Source organism: Episyrphus balteatus, chromosome 3, assembly GCF_945859705.1.
Source record: "Episyrphus balteatus chromosome 3, idEpiBalt1.1, whole genome shotgun sequence".
NCBI classification, from domain to species: Eukaryota; Metazoa; Arthropoda; class Insecta; order Diptera; family Syrphidae; genus Episyrphus; species Episyrphus balteatus.
Window position 1 is genome coordinate 126,024,771 of NC_079136.1, and position 27,030 is coordinate 126,051,800.

Sequence of the window (27,030 nt, forward strand, 5' to 3'; positions counted from 1 at the left end):
ACATCATAAATGCACTGGACTACAAGAGTAAGTTAAGTCGACAAACAGGTCCCTCTGTTCTTTTGGATCTAGGGATTTTAAATCTCATTTTGGGGTTCAATCACGCTCACTCATTTTTCTTGTTCCAATACGGATATTTGTAACTCCCATTTTTAGGCAGTTAGTTTCACTCACAAAGGACAACTCATCATAGACATTTATGAGAAAAGTCATCACAAGGTTCGTTTGGAGCAAATTATTATTTCCAATTCAATTTATTTGATTGTTCTTCTCTTGGGTGAGAACAATTTTAAGTGTTTTATTATTTTTTTTAATTGTTTTTTTTTTTTTTTTTTTTTTTTTAAAGTTCCCCGTGATGAATTGTCTTATGCTGGGCTTTTGTCCTATTACTAGGCTAGGCAGCGAAAAAAAAAACACCTTACACTTTTTAAAAATTTTTATGAACCTTTAGTGCGTTTCAAAATGGTGGCACATTTATTGTTATTATAAAAAAATTTCACTCAAGAACTTCAAGCTAGACCAGAAAGTCTTAGTAAATCAACATTAACTCTTTGACTATTTTTAAAAAAGATATAAACAAAAACTGAGTAACTACTTCGAGGTCATTAGAAAATGCTTTATAATGAAGGTTTTCGGTTGTTGGTCATTCTCATTCGGTTTGTTGGTCATAAGCATAGCGCGCCGCAATGATATATTAGATTGTAATGGAAAATATTGCGGTTGTTTTAATAACGTACCTATTTATGTATTTGTAAGTATATATTCATTCAATTAACGACGGATATGGGTAGCGTGTTCGTCATTACATTCATGTTGTGTATATATGAACCCTATAGGCACATTCTGTTTTGGTTCTGATGAAAAGGGATTTTATGGGGATTACCCATCATTCCTTCCCACCCCCCTTTTTATAATACCTAAGCTATAGGTTTTTCTGATGGGTTTTTCTGTTTTTTGGAATTTCAATTTAAGAACCAAATTACTTGCCGCCAACGCGCGATAACGATTCTGTGCATAATTGATATAATGTCTGACAAGGGATGGACATGGACAAATCAATGATAGGTATTCAAGGATTTGGTCTTTCTTTTTTGTGTTTCTTAAAACAAAAAAAAAAAAAGCTTATAATATCGGTCAGTTGATGGAAAATTAAGTGTGATGGTGTAATGGATGGACACAAAAGTGACATGCACTACAACAGACAATGCCATGGAATGGGTAAGGTAACTACCAAAATTAAAAACAACCATTTAACACAACACAAAATGTTGAAGGTCTGTTGAAGCAAAATCGATGTATATAAACCTACGTAGGTGGTAGAAAAAATGTATAGTACCTATACCTACTTACTCTTCGTGGATTGTATATTTTTATCCCCAGGTAAATGAAAATAAAGGCAAATTGAAAATTTAAATTAAAAAAAAAACGCATATTGCCTTGATGGCATCATCAAAAGTTTATAGCTGCAACAAAAAATTATTAATTACTGTTTTTATGGGAAGTAATTTAGTCTCCATTTTTTTTTTTTATTTTTTTTAATAGAGGTAAAGTACTTTTTATTGAAGAGTAATTATCTGAATTGTAATGGTAAAAGCAAGGGTTGAAGGAGGATGGAATAATGATAAAAGACCTTTTGTCGAATGTGTCAAGATATGCGTCTTAAATAAATTCAAACTTGAGAGAATAGTCAAGAATGCGAGTCGTTTTTACCATTCTGTCTGTTTGTTTGTCAATTATTGTGTTTGTTTGTCGCATAGTAGGGGAGAGTGGGGCCAAATGTAACACTTTTTTCTAAAATCGATGGTTCTCCTACAAATTTGAAAGTGGGTCAACCAGACCTTTTTTTAAATTAAAGACCCATGTTTTAGCTCCAAGATCCATCATAAAAATTTAGCAAAACATAACGGTAATGTTGAAAAATATAGCTTCCAAAAAAAAAATCGTGTTGTTTCAACTTACCCCACATACGGGGCAAAGTGTAACACATACCGGGGTAGGTTGTACCAAGAACTAAAAATAAGAGAAAAATACCTTTATTTGTTTATATTTATTTGTTTTTAATTAATAACAATAAAAACAAATCTTAGTCATGAAATTTTGGTGCAAATTTGTAAAAAGTGGAGCAAATCCAAGATTTCCAGAGAAAATTTGACAGTAGTCTTAAATAAAAGTTATTCGAATTCATAAATTGTTTTATAAGCTTTATGAATTCAAATGGTGGTTCAAAAATGTGTTTCCAATTTCAAAATAAATACAAATTCAATTACAAGCATTCATATTCAGGGTTGTTAATTATATTAGGTAAACAGTTTTTCAGTATAGGTAGGTTTTTACATGGTACAACTTGCCCCGGAAAAATGTTACAACTAGCCCCAGCATGAAATTTGGCACATAAAATCAATTTAAAAAAAAAGCGAAACTGATATAGACATAACACATACACGCAATTTGAGCCAAAACACGGTTGCATATAACAAAAAAACACTTAGCACTCTATCTTTTTCGGGTAAAGAGGTAGACCAAAAATAAAATTAAAAAAAAAAGTTACAAACATGCATTTTTTGGGCACCACTAGTGTAACTTCTCACCCTGTCGTCTAATCTTCATCTGAAGAAAATGTGCCGGTAGATATTCAAAAATTGAGCATTTTTCTCCTTTACGCGTTTCTTAATATTGAAAGGAACATCGCTTTTTTTAGCTGTTAATTCTTACCCCTGTTACATTTAGCCCCACTCTCCCCTATATGACATTCGGTCAGTATTTCAATCAGACGTTGTTTTTTTCACATCTAGAATTAGCTCTGAAAAGAAATGTATTGGAAACTTTTACTTCCCAAAAACATGATTTTGATCTTAAATTATGTATTTGAATTTTGCCAAAAAATTCCTTAAGAACTAATAGTGGAGTAACTAAAGCTCAAAAATTGGCAATATTAGGGAACCCGGCCGAACAGCTTAGATTTTGATGATCTTTTTTTTCAAACGTCGGTAATTAAAAATACTTTAAAGTCTATAGATTAAAAATTGCCGGTGTTGCCGTTTTGATTTTTTAAATTTAATTGAAGATTTTTGTGAACAAAAACAAATTTTTTTCAAAAATTTTTCTTAAATTTCATAAATTAATTGATGCCAAAAGATTGTCTAGGAAATTCAAGGAAAAAAAAATATATGGGAGTGAGGGATAATCTTCCATAGTTCAAGCGATAGATGCAATTTTCTTATTAAGGCTTGGCCACACCGGAGGGTACATGCGGTAGCGGTACGGGTAATTGTATGAAAAAAATTCCACATCTGAACGTTGATGTGTCAGTTTGGAATTTTTTTCATACAATTACCCGTACCGCTACCGCATGTACCCTCCGGTGTGGCCAAGCCTTTAATTGACTTCAAACACAAAAAAAAAATATTTGAACACAACGGCAACACCTACAATATTCAAATATACATTTTTTAAAAGCTAGAAGCTTAGTCATATTTCGAAAAACTTTTTTTAATAAAAGTTTTGAAAAAAAATGTAACTTATTTTTTTTTAAAGTTCAACATCTAAACATAAAATTATTTTTTATTCATTTAATAACCCTTACTGTTGAAAGTTAAATAGCAAAAATTTAAAGTTCCTATTTACCACAGTCTTTGAGAAAATTAATTATTTCAATGCAAAAATTCAGTTTTAATAAAAAAAAAACCATTGAAATTGAAGTAATTTTTCATTTTTTTTTTTTTTCAAAAGTGTGATATATTTTACCTTTTTTGCTTCGAAATTCAACTGATAATATTTATGGCCAAAAATTTTTTTAAAATAAATTCATATTTTATTAGAAAAAGTTTGGAAAAAAGTCATTTTAAATTTTTCTAATAACATTTTTTTTTTTAATTCTGAGTTTGAGGACCATTTTTTCAAAAAGTCTTGATTAAATTTAGTGGATTTAAATTTAAGAGATAAGAATGAGCTTCTGGCTTTTTAAAAATGTATTTTAAAATATTGTAGGTGTTGCCGTTGTTTTCAAAATATTTTTTTTGTGATTGAGGTCAGAATGTTAGAAAATTGCATTTATCGCTCAAACGATGGAAGATTGTCCCTTACTGCCTTTTATATATTTTCTTTAAATTACCTAGAGAATCTTTTGCTATGATTTGTTTTATGAAATTTAAACAAAAAAATGGTTTTGTGAAAAACAAATAATTTTAATTTTAAAAAACAATACGGCAACACCGGCAATTTTTAATCTATAGACTTTAAAGTATTTTTAATTACCTACGTTAAAAAAAAAAAATCGTCAAAATCAAAGCTGTTCGGCCGGGTTCCCTAATAATTTGCTTTAGTTACTCTACTATAAAAAAATTAACAAGAGTATTTTTTGAATTTTTTGTTTTTGGTTTTATTTGGCTGGTTTGCAAAAAAAAAATAATATTAGCTTCCAATAATAAAAATTTGTGATATTATACCTATCTAAGGTGTATAAGATACGAAAACATTTTTTGTCTATTGCTTAATATGTAAGACTCCGTGGCGCAACGGTAGCGCGTCTGACTCCAGATCAGAAGGTTGCGTGTTCAAATCACGTCGGGGTCAAATATGAAGTTTTTTTTTTAATAAAACCAAATAATTCTAGGAATCAGTTATCATACAAAGGTACCTAGCAGAAATAAATAAGCTCTTTATATTCATATTAGTCCAGTCAAATTATATTTGGTTGTATGGAGGTCTGAGAAATAATTCGCAACTGCAATTCGTACCTAAAATATGAAAGTACACTAGTACAGGAACTAAACCCCCCATTTTCCGAACAAATGTCTGGACGACTTTGGCCGCCATTTTGTTTTGAACAGTTTTGCGACTATCGCTTGTAGTTCGGCTAGTTTTGGTGTTAGAGAAAAATGTTATGAGACAAACTTGTAGTAAATTTTATTTCCCACAAAATATATTTTATAACTTTTTACTCTAAAACCCACCATTTAGGAATTATAATGATTTTCGTAAAATGCTATGCTCACTTTTTTTTTATATGCACCATAACTTTTTATTTTAAACTTTTATCAAAAAATTGTTGTTATAAAAATTGAAGAACTATTAATTAACTATGTTTTTCTCATATAAGGTTTTTTTCTCCGACGTACCGTTCCCTCACTAGAACGAAAAATCAATAAAAAAAATTAGAAAAAACAGGGTGAGGGGAGAGCACGATAACTATGGCGCTGAGATTTGATAACTGTATTTTGTAGAAGGGTTCAATACAAGTATTTTTTACTTTGGGAGGGGGGGTCTATCTAACCCTGTTTAGGCGGGAGGGGAAATTTTCTAAAAAACAACCTAATATTTAAAAAAAATATTAAAAAACAACGGCAACACTAAGAGTTATGAAGGATATTTTTTTCAAAAGCCACAATTAAACGCTTTATTTTAATTTTTAAATAGTGTTTTTAAAATCAATAGTTTTTGAAATAATCGATCTCAAAGTTAAAATTAGCGAGACAAATTAAAAAAAAAACACATTCAATACTATTTTTGTCAGGACCATTAATTTCAATACAAATTAACTATTACAATAAAACTACCTTCGCTGATTTTCTAAGCCTTCTTGTTTTTGAGAAAATTGAAAAATGAAACAAAAAAAAAAAAAACAGATTAACAATTTTTTATTTTGTTTTGCTGTTTTGATAACTTTGGTACTAACAATATCATAAACAAAAAAGATCTTATGTATTTATTACATATAGAGTTAGTTGAGAGCTTTATGCGTTAAAAAAAAAACATTTTACGCTCACCACAGAGATGCTGAGAACCCGCCAAGCAGGGCAGGCAAGGTACTTTTAAGTTAAAAAACTGTTGACATTGGCGCCTACCTGACGACTTTTCGTACCCTAAGTGGAGCAGAAAATTGCCAACTTTTTTGTTGATGGCCAAAGTTATCAAAATAGCAAAAAAAAAAAATAAGTGAACATCTGATAAAAAAGTATTTTTTTTTTTAATTTTCTCAAAAACTAGAAGTCATGCAATATACGGTTTTCAGTGTTTGACAGAAAATCAGCCAAGGTAGTTTTATTGTACCTAATAGTAAATTTTGTATTGAAATTAATGGTCATGACAAAAATAGTATTGAATGTGTTTTTTTTTTAATTTGTTTCGCTAATTTTAACTTTGAGATCGATTATTTCAAAAATTATTAATTTTAAAAACACTATTTAAAAATTAAAATAAAGCGTTTAATTGTGGCTTTTGAAAAAAATATCCTTCATAACTCTTAGTGTTGCCGTTGTTTTTTAATATTTTTTTTAAATATTAGGTTGTTTTTTAGAAAATTTCCCCTCCCGCCTAAACAGGGTTAGATAGACCCCCCCTCCCAAAGTAAAAAATACTTGTATTGAACCCTTCTACAAAATACAGTTATCAAATCTCAGCGCCATAGTTATCGTGCTCTCCCCTCACCCTGTTTTTTCTAATTTTTTTTATTGATTTTTCGTTCTAGTGAGGGAACGGTACGTCGGAGAAAAAAACCTTATATGAGAAAAACATAGTTAATTAATAGTTCTTCAATTTTTATAACAACAATTTTTTGATAAAAGTTTAAAATAAAAAGTTATGGTGCATATAAAAAAAAAGTGAGCATAGCATTTTACGAAAATCATTATAATTCCTAAATGGTGGGTTTTAGAGTAAAAAGTTATAAAATATATTTTGTGGGAAATAAAATTTACTACAAGTTTGTCTCATAACATTTTTCTCTAACACCAAAACTAGCCGAACTACAAGCGATAGTCGCAAAACTGTTCAAAACAAAATGGCGGCCAAAGTCGTCCAGACATTTGTTCGGAAAATGGGGGGTTTAGTTCCTGTACTAGTGTACTTTCATATTTTAGGTACGAATTGCAGTTGCGAATTATTTCTCAGCAAAAGTATAACTTGACTGGACTATATTCATATACTTGGGAAAAAACTTGTCATAAGAAAACTATTGAAATCAGTGGGCATTGGTTTTGATACGAATATCTTCTTAACGGTTAAAGCAATTAATTTGCTGCCAAGGAACTTTTTATAGAACGTTTAAGTCCCTATAAGAAAACATCTTGCTAATTTGAAAATATTGAATTTTCAGTGAATTAGAAAATTTTGAAATTGAAAATTGATATTTAAATTTTTTTCTCGATTTAAATCGTGAATAACTTCTTTAGAACTCAATTTAGGGAAAATTACTCTAAGACCTTTTTTGTAGAGAATTAAATTTCCTATAAGAATCTGTCGTGGTTTTATTTTTCTATTCACTTATTTGCTCATCACAAAATTCCAAAGTGAAAAAGTCAAATTGAAAAAACACTTCGATTTAAAAACTCGAATACGGCTCGTCTGACGAAAATTTTCAATTAGATCTTTTTTGTAGGAAATTTAATTTTATATAAGAAAAAATGCACAGAAATTTTTTTTACTTTGATTGTCTAGCAGTTCAGTTGTAAAACATCATATCATGTATAAAAATAAAAAACACCGATGATAGACCTCTTAAAATTTTTTTTAACGGCTCAAATTTTCACCAAATTTTTTTTCATCATCCTGAACAAGATTTTCGAAGTAACTTTAAAAAAAAAAAATATTTTTTTTTTTTTGGCCCAGTCTAATATACATACATTAGGGTGGTCGTTATTTTTAAAAGCTGAGCAATTTTACTGAGCACCCTATTTTTTTGTTCCTTTACATCTTAAAACACTATCCTATTTTTTTTTTTTTACGACCATGTTAACACCTGCCGCTCTGACCTTAAAGTTAGCGCTCTTGGGAGAGTACTTTCACAGTATGAAATTTTTTATGAATTTAATGAAAATGTTTTTTTGTTGTCCCTAAGCAAGTGTAGGTGTCATTTAAAGTGCAGTTCATTGTTTCTGGCTATAAAATATTGCAATAGCTTTTGTTTAGTTGTAATAATATAATTAAGTTAAATGAAGATGCCTCGTGAAAATTTATTTTTAGTCGGTTTTAATGAAAAAAAATTCTTGTCTCGAAATTGTCGTCAAAACGAGATGCATTAAGCTTTTTTTTAGCAAGGAATTGAAGGTCAAAGTAAAAATAAATACATATCCTTCTTTTATTTGAATACTGTCATAACTCAAAAATCACGAGTTTTGAGTTATTAATGCAGAAGTCATTTCTTTGAAAATTGACGGTGAAGGAGCACTAGTTTTATTTAAGAAACTTACTTTTTACATAGAAAAATAGATTGATACTCGTTTTCTGAAAAACCAGTTTTTTTGAGTTATGAAAGTGTTCAAGTAATTGAGCGATATTTAAATGAAAAAATTTGTTTTCGTAGTAGAAGAAGAGGTTGAAGTTGAAAATCAAAGCTCTGAATCTCCAGTGCCAGAACCTTTTGGCTCGAAAAGAGCAGGAGTAGATATTTTTAATCCTAGGCTATCGGCAGTGCTTAGTAAATGTAAAGTAAGTGACAGGAATGCCGTTCACCTTTTGACAGCCTGTATTGATCCTTCAAAATTTGTAACTAACCGCTCCTCTATACGACTCTAGAATCTGTCGTCAATATTATATTCGTGGGCAATCAGCTTTAGTAAGTAGAACTAAATTTTTTTTAATTTAATTTAAGTTTTGCCGTTATACACTGGGGCTCAAAACTTCTTCCCGATATAACTGGCCAAGCTAAAGTAGACAGACTTCCACTTGGAATTTCAGAACTTTCAGCTTGAACTGGGATTGAAGTATTGTCTACAGTTAACGATATATGTATTAGAAAATTGGTCCTTGATTGACAAAGTTCAAGTTTATGTTTTCGACACAACTTCATCTAACACTTGGCGTTTAAACGGAGCTTTTAGACATCAAGTTTTCGAAATTGTTCTTCAAGTGGTATTCAACGCATCCAAATTTGACCCATTTTCTCGACCTGACATTGCTTTGTTTAAAAGATTTAAAACACAGTGAAAAACAATTGATAAGATTGATTTTCTTACAATAAATGTGCCCAACAATTACTTAAAACTTATATTTTACTACACAAATAATTGAAAAACCACAAATTAAATTTTTTTTATTATTATTTTTTTTTTTTTCAAAAATCTTGTCCTTTGCTCTTCAAATAATTTTGTTCTTCAAATAATTTTTATATTGTCATTATTCTGGTAGTAAATAACGTTTGAGCAGAATTAAAAGCAATAATATAAACATTATTTTTGGAAGAAATATGAATTTAAATAGGGCAAAATGCTTAAAATTATTGAAATAAGAACTTCGGAAAAAAATGTGTTTGAAGTCGTTCCGATAAATCGAAAAACTGATGATGGGGGAAACAGTCAATGGTGCAGATGTCTTAAATATTTTTTTGTAAAAAAACCTGCACAGTGTAATTTGTATTCAACATTTTCGGACTGTGAGAAATTATCGCCAAAAATACCCAGGATGTAGTCTTGAAAGTCTCGAAACTCGTTACGAAGGTTAATTTAATGTCATTAATTTATGAAAATATAATCCAAAAATTTATTTATTTAAAATAATATTTGTTTTTCTAACACTATTTATAAAAATATGGCTTCAATAATGAAAAATTTGACATTGCTTGGATTCTTTTTTACTAACCCTTATAGAAGAGAATTCTTAAAACTTCAAACTCAAAGCGGCACGTATTAATATGGTCCGATTTTCTTGAATTTTTTTTTTGTACACATTTTAATTGCATAGGAACAATAAAATCGGGTGCTCAGTAAAAAAAAATAATAAATTTTTTCTCCCATACAAATAAGGACCACCCTAATATACATACCTACCAATTTTTTAAAAGTTTATTTTTCTCAAAAACGGCTCGAACGATTTTGTTAAACAAAATTCAAATTATAGTTTTTAAACAAGGTCTATTTTCTAATGATTTTTTTTTTTTTTTTCGAAAATCGTTATTTTTTTTATTTAGTCTGAAAATCTTGCACAATCAAATTTCAACAAAATGTCTGATACAAAACGCATTTATATAGTTTTAATATAAATCCAAAATAATTTTTTTTTTTTAATGATGGATTTTACAAAACAAAATACATATTTTTTTGAAAACAATGCATTAAATTTTTTGAAATTTTTGTTTTAGGAGTTGATTAGAAATTTTTACGAATTGGCATAAGCTTTTATACCTTTTTTGAAACTTCAATACCGGGACAAATTTTTAAAATATTCAACCAGTTTTACACCCTACAAATTTTTTTCGGCGTGTTGCTCTGAAATAAAAGTAAGAAATTGAGTTTTCACAAAACTTGGAAGTGTTAATTAATTTGCAGCCAAATGGCGAATGAAATAAAAAATATTTTGATCAGTTAATTGTTTCTTACAAACTGTTGCAAAGTAGGGATATTTAAAAATTTCACAAAAAAAACTGCATTTAATCGAATGATTTGAAGAATTTGGGATTAACAAGTTACCAAATTCTGAGAGCCCTTAATTTGGCCTATCAGCATATTTCGTTTGATCCACTACTTTTGGGTCACCCTGTATAAAAAGTCTTAAAAACTTTAACAACTTGAATTCTAAGAGCAAGTTCGTGCGACCTAAGAGTTATTTACAAATTTGGAAGATTGATCGTAAATTTATACATAAATAGTGTTCTTGTTTTGAAGTTATGAAGGACAACGACTTTGAAAACATGAGTTGTGGCGAAAAAGATTTAAAGTTTTGAATACGTATGTAGTACATATTTGTGATTAAGGCTAGTTTTGCATTAAGGCGCTGATTTGTGAGTAAATCAGAAGAAGGAATATTATCACAAATGCTATAGAAAACTGGGGACAAAAAATATGGCAGGGGATCTACAAGCACTTTGTACTTTCATAAAGTTGATTCTACTAGATTGGAAAAAAAAGAACCTATAAAAATAATTCTAAATTAACATTATGTAGGTAACTTATAAATACTTTCAAATTAACAAGTCAATGTTTTTAAGAAAATATTTAATTAATTAGCTTGGACTTCATTCCAGAAGGGTTGTAACAAGTTTTTTTTTTTACATATTGCACTCTCTCATCTTTAATTTATTTTTTAAATTTTGTATAGTAACGTAGTGGAACAGTAACGCAGTTTTAAATTATCTTATTTAATCGTTATTATGAATAGATATGAACTTAATTGAAATACAAATAGAAAAAAATGTTTTCATTGTAAAAACTTAAAAACTAAGTATAATAAGAATTACAATAATACAAATATTATCAATACTTATCTCTCAAATTAAGTAACTTTGCGTTCACGGACTTAATACTTGCTCCTCTCTCAATGACTGTCAAGCTACTAATTCAACTAACTTATTCCCCCTGAACACAAAATCTTCGATACGAGCAGCGATCCGTTAAAAGTTATTGCGACTCTTAACATGCAAATAGAAAAAACGGTTTTTTTTTTAATAAACTACCTATGTGAAAAAGTTTAAGAAGCTGCATATCTCGAGATACAGTGGCGTGCAAATAAACTAGAAACGATTTTCATCATTTTGATTTTTTGTTTTTTACCTAAATTCATAGGCCTGTTTACTGTGGACTTATATCTGTAAAAAAAACTTGTTTTGAGACTTAAATCCGTAAAAATCTACTTCCGCATGTAAGAAAAAACCAATATTTGGTTTGCGATAACTCAGCAGCCAGACCTCCAAAAAACTTTTGGTTTTCAGCTATGAATTGAGCTTAAAAGTTTAAAAGAAAAAATAAAAAGACACATTTTTCGGGACAAATCAAATAACAAATATGTAAGTGAAATGCAGAACATGGGCGATATTATTGCAAACAAAGCGAATGAGGTTGCAAACACAAATTGCAATTCTCCCCTATAGAGTTGTACACTGCAAACACAGGCAGTGGTGAATTATAATATTTAATGTCTCATGTGGTTTGTGTATTTTGTATTAACAAAAAATAAAACACTACGAAAAAATAGTAAAAATATAAGTTTTGATAGTATTTTGTCCAAAAAGTTCGGAATCAATGAAAAAGAAACGAACAGAAACAAAATGAATTGAATTCGATCAGAAAATCTAAATGAGTGAAAAAATGCAGACAGAACACCTAATTTCACATTAGGCAAGTGAATGGGCAAAAAGTGAAATGCAGAACGTGTGCGCAGTCTCAAAAAGTAATTTTCAATGAAATTCTTCTTGATGTTTAATCCGAAATATGTACCTATACAATATGTTTTGTGCTTAAAGAAACTATTAGTAATGTTGACCACTAAGATTTTGAGATATCAAAAATTTCTATTTCCAATATCATTGAAAAAAATATTATTTTTGGAAAAAAAAAGTAAATTTGCATAAGACGATAAAATACGGCATTTTGAGATTTCATAAGAAATTTTACGTCAAACACTAAAAATAATGATGTGAAGAATTCCGAATTGGACTAAAATCCGAAAAAAAAAACACCCCAACCCTCAACGTCAGCTACAGCTCTTACTCAAACAAACACAAACAGCAGTTTCAGAATTTGGAATATTTAATATTTAAGAGCAAGCTTCAGTGAATCATGCATATTATGATGAAATCAGCTAAATAATAACATGATCTTGAAGGCTTGGGGGGGGGCTTGAGCCCCCTGAGCCCCCCCTCAATACGCCACTGTATGCTTGTTCACTACAAACTCATATTTATAAACCAAAACTTTTTTCGAGACTTAAATCCGAAAAAAAAAAACAATTCTTTTATCATGATTTTAAGAAGCGTATTGGATATATGTACCTGCATGCATACTTACAAAAACTAGTTATTCCTAATTCAAAATGGCTCCATTTCTGCATCCATTTAAATTTACTTAAATTCAAATGCATTCTGTTTGATCTTTTTTAATTGTTAGAACTTCTATTTCTATTCAAATTGAAGTGGTTCACTTCACATCCTTACACATTTCTGAAAATAATGGTGAATTGTTTTCCAATCTTCTCTAATAGACAAATAGAAATAAAATCTTTTTTAATTGCCAAAAAAAAGAAATTAAAGTCTCCGCCTATAACAATAATAGTAACAATTAATCGACAATAACCAACAATTTTCTGTTCTGTCAAACCAGTATAATTATATTACAAACACACACACATACAAACAATATGCGTTGGCATAGAGAAACAACAAAAATAATAATATATATGTAGGTCAAGCAATCAAGTAACAATTACACACAACAAATCTAACGCCATTAAATTTATACTCTCCTTTTTGCCAAGGATCATTGTGTTTTTTTTTTTTTTTTTTAGTTTTTTGTCAAGCAGCACAAGACTAAAAGTGTAAAGCCAAGAAATAATGCTTTACAGAGAGTTAAATAGGCATACTATATGCATTAACATTTATTGCATGCATCATGTTGGGTTTTGTGATGTCGTTGGGTTTCGAGTAAAGGCGGATATGGAGGTGGGTTGCGATGGGATGGGTTGTCCTGTGTTGGGTTGGGGGTTGTAGACTTTTCAACAAATATGTGACATAACCTTGGCTTCCTTTGTAACTCTATATTCACTCTCTACTCTATGACTACTTTAGACAAAATGCTTTTCTGGCTTTTCATTGCTTGCGGGTCGCAGGGTATACCTATATTTTATTTTAGTTTGAAGTCGTCGAGGAATGGCATGTTCACTCTCTCTCTCTCTCTCACTTTGAATTGCACCCAGGGGACAATTATTCAAAATTAAGGTTGTCGAACGAGAATGTACAGTTAGCAGTTGTAGTTATAGTACCTACACTCTTATTATACGGATACGGATGTTGGATGTTGAATGGTTGTGTGGTTATATTATGGTGGCAGGAGGTAGGAGGTAGGAGTTTAGGTATAATGTAACAGGTGGCACTTGGCAGCATGGCTGAAAGGAAAATGCTTCTATAAACGTCGCCATCAGTGTGGATGATGTGATTACGGATGAAAAGTGATTGCACATACAACAGGCGGCCATTGGCACAAGACATATTGTGTGGCTAAACTGTCCCTAATGTCAAATTGTTGGCATGGTTTCTCTCATTAGTTATATGTGTTGTTTTTTTGATGCTGCATTTGTTTTCGTATCAAGTTTATATTCGTTTTTTTTTTTTTTTTTGCTTAAAAATAGGTAGCCTATTTTTTCCCAGTAGACAAACCCTCTGTAAATCGTTTAGCGCACCAAGGCCCATCAGACAGGCAGGCATATTTCGTTTCTACCTACAAACAAGGAAGAAGTGATATTGATTTTCTATCAAGGAATAATAGATCCAAATCTATGTATTTGTTTTTTTTTTTTTTCTCTTCTTTTTCTATTCAATCGAAACATTTTCTATCTCTCTTTTTATTCCTTCCTCCCACTATCCTTATTTTTAGGATACTTCTTCTTTGGAGGTAAATAGGAAAGACTGTCAGTCAGAGGGAAAATGAAGAACCTACAACAAGAACATTTTGATAAATATGTCCCACAGAGTTTTTTTTTTTTTTTTTTTTTGTTTTTGGTTTTTTTTTTTGCAATTTCCTCTTAGAGGGAAAATTTGCTGTTTTTGTATGTAGGTAGGTATAACTTTTAATATTAGGTGCTTACACAAAAATATAAAGGGGGAAAAAATGATATCTTGTACAAATTTTCCAAAACGGAAATTCATAATGTTTCAAATAAACGTGAGAGCAGAAAAATATACATAGAAGTAGATATCTCTTTTTATGCTAGGTATTTATGTTTACATTATTTTTATGTATCCAAATACGATGTTGTAAAGAGGTATTATAGAAGTTTAATATCTAGTAAAAAAAAAGTCCTCACGAGCTATCAAAATATGAAAGGTTTCAAAGCGATTTAGCACCATAAGTTTTTATTTTTTAACCCTCTGTCGGCACACGGGTGCGAATTTGGCAAGACAAAAAAATAAAAAAATTACGATTTTTCAAAAAAGTGGTCACAAAAAAGTCTCTTTATAAGGGTGAAAATATTTTTTTCGGAATTGTGAATACAATATTCGAATTCCTCGAAATATTCTACATCAATTTCATACTTGATTCTCTATAAAATATTGTGACCGAAAAAAGTTCTAGCGACATGAAAAAGTATAAACCAAATTCGCACCCGTGTGCCTATCACGTCACAAAAAAGAGGTTTGCCTACAGAGGGTTAACTTATTGATAAGTTCAAATAAGGCATATAATTCGGGAATAGAATACTCGTATATCTTGGATTATAGCAGGTATAGATATAATAAATAATGTAATTTAACAAAAAAAAAAAAAAACGGCTTCTTTCTCATCAAAACTCAGAATTTCAAAACTTGGGTTGTTAAAAATCATTTTATTTTGTAATGCATTTGCTTTTTATTACACATTTAATGAAAAAAATATTTATTGCAAATAAAACCAATTTGCATTAAAACACAAAAAAATATATACATACATATATCAACTGAAAAATGTTTGCATTAAAAAATAAAATGCACGACTGTGTCGCACGTACTTGCTCTTGGAAATCAAAATGCTAATTTTTTTTTAACAAATTTTGTATGAAAAAAAAAACAAAAAAACATAAAATTCGTTCTTCAAATGAAAAAAAACAACTCTTTAAATGAAATCGAACTCCAAAAAAAAGTATGCAGTTTTATTTCTTTTATAAAGATGCATTTTTAGAAAAAAAATTTCAAAATCGTTAGAGCCGTTTTTTAAAAAAATAATTTTTTATAAATAATTTTTTTGAAAAAAAAAATGTTTTTAAATAAAGTTGATATGCTATTTCGTCAATCAACACCTAAAACCAAAATTTCAAAAATTTTAAATGTCTCGTTTTCGAAAATTCGATTTTTCAAAAAAAAAAAATTTCAAATTTAATAAAACCAAAAAATTATTTTTTTTTTTCAAAATTTAATTTTTGATTTATATAAAAATTATAAAAGTGCTTTTGTTTAAAAAAATTTCGTTGAAATTAACCAAATCGTTTGGGAGAAAATCAATGTAAAATAAAACAAAAAAAAAAAAACCGTTCTATGGGAGGTACCGTTAATAACACTGGTCAACAAGGTTTTTGTTACAGACACCAAGATGTACTTTTCTATAGGTTTTTTGGGTGCTGAGCTCGAATCCGAAGTCAGAACAATTCTATCACATCACGTTTTTGAGATAATCCCGTTAGAAAATCGTCAAAATTTGAAAGCGATTGGTAAAGAACTTTTCGAGATTCGCTATTAAAAGTAAATAAACATGAGATATACCAAACACGTTGATTTCAATTTCAGATTTCTCAAAGAAGAAAAGAGATATTTGAAAGATTTAAACGGATTTAGAAAGACAAGATTTAGTTCTATTAGAAACCGTTACAAATTTATTTAAAACAAATAACCAAAAGCCAAGAAATAATCTAGAAAACTGGTAAGAAGCGGCATTTTCGATTTTCTAACGGGATTATCTCAAAAACGTGATGTGATAGAATTGTTCTGACTTCGGATTCGAGCTCAGCACATCAAAATCCTATAGAAAAGTATACCTTCGTTTCTGTAACAAAAAAAAAGTTTAATTTTGTTGACCAGTGTAATTTTGAAAAAAAAAACTTTTTTTCATGAAAAGATAGACCTTGTCTAAGAACTAATAATTGAATTTTTTTTTATCAAAACCGTAAAACCCGTTTTTGAGAAAATTAAATTTGAATACCTCCTCCTTTTTGGAAGTCGGAAAAATGTTATCCATTGAAAAAAAGTCAATCCAATCCAAAATATGTGAATTAAATATTTTTTTTTTTAATATTCGTCGAATTTCTTACAATTTTTACTATTTGGCCTCATTTTAGCTTCAATATTATAGTTTAAATGGCTAATATATGGTCAAAAAGCCGAAATTGTAAGAAATTCAAAGAATATTAAAAAAAAAAAAATATTTTTGCATTGAATTTTTTTTCAATGCCGAAAATTTTTTATTCGCAATAAAATTTTTTTTTAATACTAAATATTTTTATTTGAATTAAAAATTTTATTTTCAATGCAATTTTTTTTTTTTTCTTAAAGCTAAGTATACAGTTCTTCTAGCAAAAATAAAACCAATGCATTTCTTTTAGGAGAGATTTTCTTCGATTTTTTCCGAAAAAAAAATATTTTTTTAACTAACCACAGCTGTAAACCAAAATCGAAAAAAAACTTATATTCACCACGATTTTTTCTCGCAAAACAATGTGCAGGCCATTGTTTTTGCGGAAAAAACTGTTTACCACAGATATTTTGTTTCGATGGCTTAATTGATAATAATGCCTAGTTACTTGATAATAATGCCTAGTTATTGGATTAGTACAAAAAGTTAGTCAAATATCATACTTTTTAATTTTTTTTATCGAAAAAGGGTCTGAAATTCACATTTTTGAAAAAAAAGATATACAAAATTTTAATACAGAAAGTGTTTTCTTTTTTGGCTTAGAAGAAGTAGCATGCATTATTGTTCTATAAAAAATTATTTTCCAAGTTGTCCGACCTTTTTTTTGGTGGTCATAGGCAGTGCATATGTTACTTACATGTAACACATTAGTTATGCTATTTATTATTTTGGAAAATATTTTTTTGCTATTCATATTTCTTAGTTGAGATGTTTTTAACACGATAATACTGAAAAAAAAAAAAAACATTTATTAATATTGATTTTCATAGCTTGTGTTCGAAAGGGTTAACGCTCATGCTAAATTCATTATTTTCAGGGTATGCTAAACGGGAGCGGGTCAAAATTCTGACTTCAAAATTCTGATTTACAAAATTGTGTTTTTTTTTCAAGAAAATTCTGCTTTTTTTCTATTCTGTCTTTCAAAATTCTGCTTTTCAAAATTCTGCCAGCATTTTTTTTTTCATAGCATATGCGTTTACTATACCAAAATACATCTCATTAATGTTTTCTTAGGTTAGTATATTTTTAACTGCTTGCTGTTTAACCATCACATAATAACCATTAGAATTAACTATAAATAATTTTCAAACTGCTTAGAGTACTGACTTTCTTATAACTCACATCTATACGAGTATACCGTGTTGAAAACTAATTGTAGAAACGATGTTGTTTGCTAAAGTATATTCCTTTTCTTATTTAATGTTTTGAATATAAATTTTTATTTGACTAATTAAATAATGTCCAATTATTATTTTTCGAAGATATTTACCATAAAAACCTTTTCTCAATATTATTAAATTTATTGATTTATCAAAAAAATATAAATATTACAAACAATTGACAAAGTACTGTAATCAAGTAATCTCAAATAGGCAGCAAATTCTGCTAGAAGATGACTTTACCAAATTTTGCCAAAAATTAAAAAAGAATTTGGAAAATGTTAAACAGCGCAAATTTCGTAAAACCGAATTATGAAAAGCAGAATTTTGAAAAACAGAATTTTAAAAAGCAGAATTTTTAAAAGCAGAATTTTGAAAGCAGAATTTTGATAAAAAAAATTTTGACCGGGAACGGTCAAACGGTCTGTATTCCTAAATTCTGTATGACCAAAATTCTGTATTTCAATAAAAAATTCTGTATTCCTAAATTCTGTATGACCAAAATTCTGTATTTCAATAAAATATTCTGTATGAACATAATTCTGTATTCCATTATTCTGCTTTTCTATTATTCTGTATTTCAAAATTCTTCAAATCCAAAATTCTGTTTTCAAAATTCTGGAAATCCATTATTCTGCTTTTTGAAATTCTGTATATTCCAAAGCTATACCTTTTTGTCTTTCCTGTTAAACAATTTGTACTCAATTAATAAATTAAGTATAACAGTGTATAAGAGCCGTTTGGTAAAACGAAACTTTAATATTTATGTTCTACATAAAATTTCATGTGAAAGTTTACGCAGAGGAAAAATTAAGGAATAAGAGATTATGTTCTAAATAAATATTTATGTAAGTTTCGTTTCAGACCTTACAAAAAAAGACAAAAACAAATAAAAAATAACAGAAAAACAAAATGGTAAAATATGTATGAAGATTCTTGGCTAAATATTACTAGTATTTTGGTATTCAAGGTATGTCATTCAAATTCAATCCAATAACTGTAGTTATATGCTAATTAATTGGGGATATACTTAACTTCAACATTTTCTTCAAAGAAAATACCAAAAATCTGTACTGAAAAATTCTGTAAATGAAAAAAGAAAAATTGTTTTGATAATGAAATAAAATGCACGACTGGGTCGCACGAACTTGCTCTTACAGTTAAAGTTGCTTAAATTTTTAAGACTTTATATAGAAATTTGGAAAAAAAAATAAAATTCGTTTTTTAAAAAAATAAAATAAAATCTAAAATTGAATTGCCCTCCAAAACAAGTATGCAGTTTTGATTGATATATTAACATGCATTTTTAGAAAAAAAATTTTCAAAATCGTTAGAGCCGTTTTTAAAAAAAATAATTTTTTATAAATAATTTTTTGGAAAAAAAGTTTTAAAATAAAATTGGTATGCCATTTTGTAGAAATCACTAATCAACATCTAAAAACAAAATTTCAAAAAAATTCAATGTCCCGTTTTCGAAAATTTGATTTTTCAAAAAAAAATTTTCAAATTTTTTTTTAAAATCCAAAAATTATTTTTTTGGAAATTTTATTTTTGGTTTATACTTAAATTATATACATGCTTCTTTACAAAAAGTTTCGTTGAAATCGAATAATCAGTTTCGGAGATAATCGGATTTGAAAAAAACCGTTCTATGGCAGGTACCGTTAATAATGATTTTCAAAAAAAAATTTTTTCATTGGAAGATAAACCTTAGCTTAAAACTAACATTTGAATTTTTTAAACAAAATCGTTGGAGCCGTTTTCGAGATATTTCAATTTTACTTAAATCGGTATATGACATGTACCGTTATTTTTGGTCCAAAAAAATTAATTCCAAAAACCCCTCTGGAGAGTCGCCAAATAACGCTACATACCAAGTTTGACATTAATCGGTCCATCCGTTTAGGCTGTAGCTCCTTATACAGACAAACAGACAGACAGACTGACAGACAGACAGACAGACAGACAGACAGACGGACTTCCGGGACCCACTTTTTTGGCATTGTCTACCATCGTAATGTCATGGAAAAATGTTATCTCAACTTTTTTTTTTTTGTACGAATGCATAACTTGATATATAGTTACGGTGACCATCCGTCCCGGTTTACCCGGGACTGTCCCGTATTTCTACAGCTTGTCCCTGGTTTTTATTTAAGAAACCCGGGACGTATAAGTGTCCCGTATTTTGTTATTTGTCCCGTGATTGTCCCGTATTTGGACATTCTCTAATTTTTGTATTCAATATTTCAAATACTCTGTACGGAAAACAAGAAAACAGTGGCTGGAAATTAAAATTTTCCTAATTTTTCGGATAAAGCATTAAACATAGTACGCAGCTGAAGCAAAACAAAAAATTGTTCTAAGTCTCCAAAGCCAAAAAACTTTCGCTGCAAGAAAAATTGCCTGGACAAATAAATGGGAGTGACAAACGATTGAAAAATCTTCATATATTCTTGCACAGGTAAGAATTTCGTTACGTAAGCTGCGTACTGTGCAACGAAAAGCAAAATTTTGTGCTGGTTTTGTATGAGAATTTTCGTTTCGTATCTAGGGTAGGCTTTAGTTTTTTTTTAATGTTCGTCAATTATTAAGTTCCAGCTTCTGTTTGTCAGTTGCTACACTAGGTAAAATGTTTTCGAATAAAGAACATGTTAAAAGTTGTGTTAAAGATCATAAAATTTCAAAATCATTTAAAATAAAAGTAAAATGTTAAAAAACAGCTCTCCCGATTTTGATTAAAAAAATATATTTTTTTCACATAAAATAGTTTAGGAAATCTTGATATCAAAATAAAGAAAAATTATGAAAATTCATTTAAAAAAATTAAATTTTTTTGAAAAATCAATATTTTCAAAACGATCCAACGAATTTTTTATCTGCCCCGGGTTTCGCTTCCAGAAATATGGTCACCGTATATATAGTACCTATATCGCAAGTAAAAAAGTGCGCACTTTTTTTCATTATCAAAACAATTTTTCTTTTATCATGTACAGAATTTTCGAATACAGAATTTTGAAATCCAGAATTTTGTATTTACAGAATTTTAGAATACAGAATTTTAAAATACAAAATTTTGAATTTAAAGCATTTTAAAATACAGAATTTTGGAAAAGAGAATTTTGGAATCCGAATTTTGGCACATACAGAATTTCGACCCCAACCCATTTTGACCCCGGCAGAATTTTGACTCCAACCCATGCTAAACCCTTGAGTGTGGAATTTTTCTTTAAGTAATTTCCTGTTACCTTCATTCGAAACATATATGCTGCTAAGGATATTTTGGTTTAAATTTTTCGCTAAACTCAATACTTCACACAGTATGTACCTTTGCAAATCGAATATTCTGTATTTTGCAAACAATTTAAAAATGTAAGTTTGTTTTTGAAAAACAAAAAAAAAAAAAAAACTCATCTTGAAAAATTTTACTTCTTTAAAGAGAAATAGGCATATATGGTACCTACTGCTTGTTACTATTTTTATTTTTGTCTCACGTGTTGCAAATTGAAAATTCAACTTTCTTTTTCTTGTTTTCCATTGAACATCATTTATTCCACGTAAAACTTTGTTTTGGATAGTCCTTCCAAAAGTTTGGATAGTTTTTACTAAGAACACGTTCCGTCCAACATCATTGCTATGTTGTAAGTATATGATATGGTTTGAATTTCTTACATCCATGATCCAGAATACAAAAAAAAAGTTCAAATTTCAAGATAAAATGCATTAGTCCTTCTTTTTCGTTTTTTTTTTTTTTTTTTTTTCTTTCTAAAACAAACAATTCAATAATTGCTTACATTTTTATTCTAAGCCAAATAAATAAAAAAACCAAGACAAAAGAAAAAAAAAACAATAATTTTTCATCAATATATATTTCGTATAATTGAACACAATTTTCCTCAATTTGATGGGAAAACTTTTTCATTCGGTGGCAGTTTTTTTTTTTGATGATTTTTTTTTTTGTTTGTCTTACAACAACATCTCAATCGATCATTTATCGGAAACTAAAGTAAAATTAATGGGAAATCCTTGTGGCCAGAGCAATGTATCTAAATTGAATAGCATACAACTGGTATTAAATTGCAACCATAGATAGAGATACTGGCAATTTGTTTGGTCAGTAATTTTAGAAGAAATATCTGTTGCGAATGGTTCTGACTTTTTTTTTTTTGTTCTCTTTTATAGTATTCGTGCTGACCTTGAAGGAGTTGCCTTTCAAAAATTGCACCACACAATGTGATATGTGTTGTGTGTGATTGGATGGAAAAAAGAAAATTTATATTGTATTGCACGAGTTAAAAAAAAACACTAAAAAAAATAGAAATACATTGCATGCAAATTTATAAGTTTTTGTTTTTTGTATTTTTTTTTTTAAGAAAATAAAAATAAATATCAAAGAACATTGCTGCGGACGTGTTATTTATTTTTATAAAAAAAAAAGTAAAAAGAGAACGAATAGTATCCAGTATCTACGACTCAAATTACTATGCCACAGGGTTTTATAGAAAAGAGATATATGTGCGGGAGAATATTTTATATTTATACAAACATACTCTAGGTATACCTATGAGGTTATACTCAACTGCAAATTTAGCTGCTCACTTTTATAGTGTGTTTCCAATGCAGCAATAATTGAGGTCATAAGCTATAGTCTTTAAATTATTTTTTCAATGTAAGAAAAAAAAAGTTACGCATACACCATAGTGACCTGAAATTATTCGAAGTGGGCAAAACCAAAAATCAAAGCATAAACAAACATAAAAACAAATAAAATTCATGAATTGATCGCACGTACTTGTTCTTATAGTTCAAAGTACATAAATATTAGGTAATAGTTGGAAATTCATCGAATAGGTTCAGAAAAAAAAAAATTTTTTTTTAATTATGTTAAGAATTTTTTTTTTGAAAATTTTAATACACAAAAACATTTAGAATGATAAGAAATATCTAGCTGTAAGGTTTAAATAAAATCGGTCCAGCTTTCCTCAAAATATACTTAAATAACCAAAATATTCGTTTTCACAAAAAGTCGTAATGCCATATTTCCACTATCCGAATTTTTTGAGAATAACTAAAAACGCAGTTTTGTTAGAATAGCTTAGACCAAATTTAATCGAAACCGGTTTTAGCCGTTTTCGAGAATAATGCAATAAATCGAAATATTTGTATGGGAGGTAGGTACTTAAAAAATATAACAATAAACAACTTTGGAAATTACAAAAAAATTATCTGTCCCACTAATGCTTCCCCTATAGAACAAGGAAAAATGTTTGGATGCTAATAACTCAGCCACCAGACCTCCAATAAACTTTTAGTTTTCAGTTATGAATAGCCTTTAAAGAGACCTTTTCTTTGGTATCTCACTCGATAAATTTGGAGAAATTTTTTTAAAATGCATTATTTTTAGGCAAGGGGTTAACCTTGATTTTTTTTTCGAAAATCTCAAAAAAATAAATATGTAATTTCTTAAACAAATAAACAGGCCTGTTCATTTTGCACTCGTATCTGTAAACCAAAACTTGTTTCGAGACATTTACGGCTGTTCGGGGTGGGATTCTGTATCGCGTAAACGAACAGACGTTTTGGTGAGTGCAAACGGTTTGCTTCATGTGACTCGAAAAACGAAAGAATTTGTTCTGCCTGATTTCTATTTTCTCTTGTTTTCGAATCTTAGCTGTTCCGAATTCCGTATTCGAACATATTTTGCGGATTCATAGAGGTGTTTCGAAAAAACGTACGGATCTACAATCCGACAAATTTTTGCCGTTTTCATCCGGGTAGCAATATGCTACCGAAAAAAATATTCTCTAACAAAAAAGTCGAATGAAAATCTGAACAACCGTTTTCAATCAATTTTCGGATTAAATTTTCGTTTCCGTTTTCATATTAGAACAGCCCTGATTGATCCGAAAATATTTTTTGCCGATTGTTAGAAGAAAAAAATTTCAACTAGACTCGAAGAAACTTTTGGTTTTTAGTTCTGAATAGAACCTAAACAGGCCTTTCTTTTGATGCCTCACTTTATAGTTCAGTATTTTTTTTTTTTAGAAAAAAAACTTGAAAAAATGGATTTACATTTTAGATCAAAGGTATTCGTTCGTAAAATTTGAAAAAAAAAACGATATCTTGGTTCTTAAAGTTCTTGTATATATGTTAGATATTAATGCACTTGAGTATCTTCTCGAAACTGTTGTTATTTTTTTTCATAATTTGAACCATACATTGCTTTCATATTTCATATCGTTTTTTGTTCTGTACTCAGATGCAGACCAAAAACAAAGATAATAATTTGAAATGAATGTAGCAAAAATGAATATCTTCCGGATATAACATATGCGATGTTGATGAGATATAGAATATCTTCTCTTTAGTCCTTTGTAAGTGTAAATTTTTATAGTTGTTTTTTTTTTGTGTGTTTGTTTTCAATTTATTTTTTTTTTTTTTTTTTTTTTTTTTTTGTGTGAATAAGAATAAGTTACATAAAATATTAAACAAAGTGCCAACATATAAGAAAATTCCTTTTGCAATAAATTAAATGCAACATGAGTGGGTTTGTAATTGCATTTTGTAGAATTTTTTTTTGTTTTTTTTTTCTTCTTCTTCACAATATATCCCATTTTAACGCCCCCATACAAAAGGGTGTTGTGGGGGTATGTTGTACACATATCTTTTGTATTTCTTTCCCATATATGTACAAATAAAAATACACACACACATGCAAACGACATGTGTGGAGTGTATGAATCGGATATGGGTCACATATTATTATTATTATAAAGAAGAGAAAGGCCCAAGGATATATAATATTAAACAAGACAGATTTCGCACATTAAATGTATAATGCAAACATTTCATTGAATAATTAAAAATCATTTCTTGTTATTTTCTGATGGTGCCGCTGCCACTGCCGCCTTGCAAGTTTGGTATTTTAATTCTTATAATCTCTCTATCTCTCTCTCTCTCTCTCTCTCTCTCTCTCTTTCACACACTCTTAATGATGAAAATTTTGTGTCAATTAAGTTTGGGGGCAATTCGTAAAAAGCCATTTCTTGCATCCTGAGCAATATAAGAGCTTATATGCAATCCACATCTGTTTTTTTTGTGTGGTATAGCTGGTAGGTAGTAAGGTACTTCGTATACTCTAATCTCCTCTATACTCTCATATTCTGAGCTTAAAGGCAAGATGTAGGTAGAATGGTAGCTAAGGGGGGTATTCATATTGCAAGAGTTTCTAATTTATTCGTCTTGTGCACCTTTTTTGCTTGCAATTTGGCTTAGAGGAGGTGATGCATATATGAAAAAGGGTAAGTTTATGCATTCGTAAAACAATTCGAAGGTCCTGAAATGTTATCTCTATCTGCTTCTATGGAAATTCCATGAATTGCAAGGATAAGGATTACCAGTTTTTTTTTTTTTTTTTAGATGAACAAAATAATTGGTGTTTTGGAGAGAAAAAAAAAAAGATTAAGGAACTTTTGTTATGTAAAACAGTTTTTTTCCTTCATTTATTTTCATATACATACATCGGTTCGGTTCTGTACAGAAATAAAGTCGAATGCATCAGAGTCAGTCAAAAAATAGACGAATTTTACAGTTTTCATACTGTCATGAGTAATTTTTAGATATTTTTTGACCAAATCGTCGCGTTTACGATAAAGATTTTTAAGGCCAACCCAATGTTACTAAAAGCACCCTAAATTTGGCTACATTTGTTTGAATTATAATTTAAAAAGTCACCGAAATTAATTAGGTATAAAAGAAACTTTATTTCAATTTGACTTCTTACACTTTTGGTGAAAGTGTATTTTTTTTGTAGTGCAAAAAATAAAAACAGAAGTTCCTATGGCAAAAATTTGAAAAATTGTACCCGATTGAAATCTATTAATATTTTTACATTAGGACAGGAGTCAAGAATCTAAGGAGGACACACAATTATTTTGTATAGAAGGGTTTTTTTTTTTTTTTTGTTTGGTATTTTGAGAAATGTGAAGATTTTGATTTTATTTGCAGGTATTTTCAGTGTTTTATATAAAAGGACACATTGCATTACTTTTGTTTCTTCCACTTATGAAAATAAAAGCACCGTTTCAAGCAAAGGCTCATACATTTTTACTTGCGATATAGGTACTATAGGGCAAGTTTAGGATTCGTAAAAAAATCGAAAAATCGAGAAATTGAAATTTTTTTTTAGGACCAAAAATAACGGTACCTGTCATGTAACGGAAATACAAAAGTTAATTTTTTTCAAAAACGGCTCTAACGATTTTGATTAAATTTTTTGTGTGTAGTAAAGCACATAGAAGCTTTCTTTGGAAATAAAAAAAATATTTTTTCTACAGTTATTAACTGTACCTGCCATAAAACCGTTTTTTTGATTTATGAATATCTCGTAAACTACAAAACAGATTTCGACCAAAATTTTTATACAGAGAAGTTTAAGCAATTTTTTTTTTTAAAATTTTTAATTTTTCAAAAAACACATTTTTGGATTTTTAAAAAATATTTCAAAATTTTTTTTTGAAAATTCAATTTTTTGAAAACGGGTCGGTGAAAAATTTTGAAATTCCGTTTTTAGGTGTAAATTAATTATTTCTTCGAAATGGCATACCAAGTTTTTTTTTGAAAAATGGTAGAAAATTTTTATATATAAAAAATTATTTTTAAAAAAAAACCGCTCTAACGATTTTCGAAAATTTTTTTCTGAAAATTCCTTTTTATACAAGAAATAAAATGGCATACTTATTTTTTTGTAAAAGATCATATAAAACGGTATTTAATTATTTATAAAATCAGATTTAATTTTTTTTTTTTTCACCACTTATGAAATTCCGTGAAAATATCAAATTTTAAATTTTCCTTTATTTTTATGAATGAAAAGCTTTAACATTAGACTAAATTTTACCATAAGAGCAAGTACGTGCGACCCCAGTCGTGCAATTTATTTTTTTTAAAGGACAAATAAAACTGTTATGCAGAAGTTGTTAAAATTTCTACACGAATCATTGGCTTTTTGGGTTTTATTACATAATATACTTCCTTCTCGAAAAAAAAATCCTTTCATTATTTTCTTTTTTTAC

General features: G+C 28.9%; 1 long non-coding RNA gene and 1 other non-coding gene across 2 annotated transcripts in view; one reads left to right on the plus strand and one right to left on the minus strand.

Moving 5' to 3' along the window:
- LOC129916849 (uncharacterized) overlaps window positions 1–27,030 on the minus strand; it is an 85,973-nt gene that overhangs the window by 52,054 nt on the left and 6,889 nt on the right. The gene's annotated exons all lie outside the window — the stretch shown is intronic.
- Trnaw-cca (transfer RNA tryptophan (anticodon CCA)) lies at window positions 4,501–4,572 on the plus strand. Its single transcript has one exon. It is a non-coding gene; the product is annotated as a tRNA-Trp (tRNA).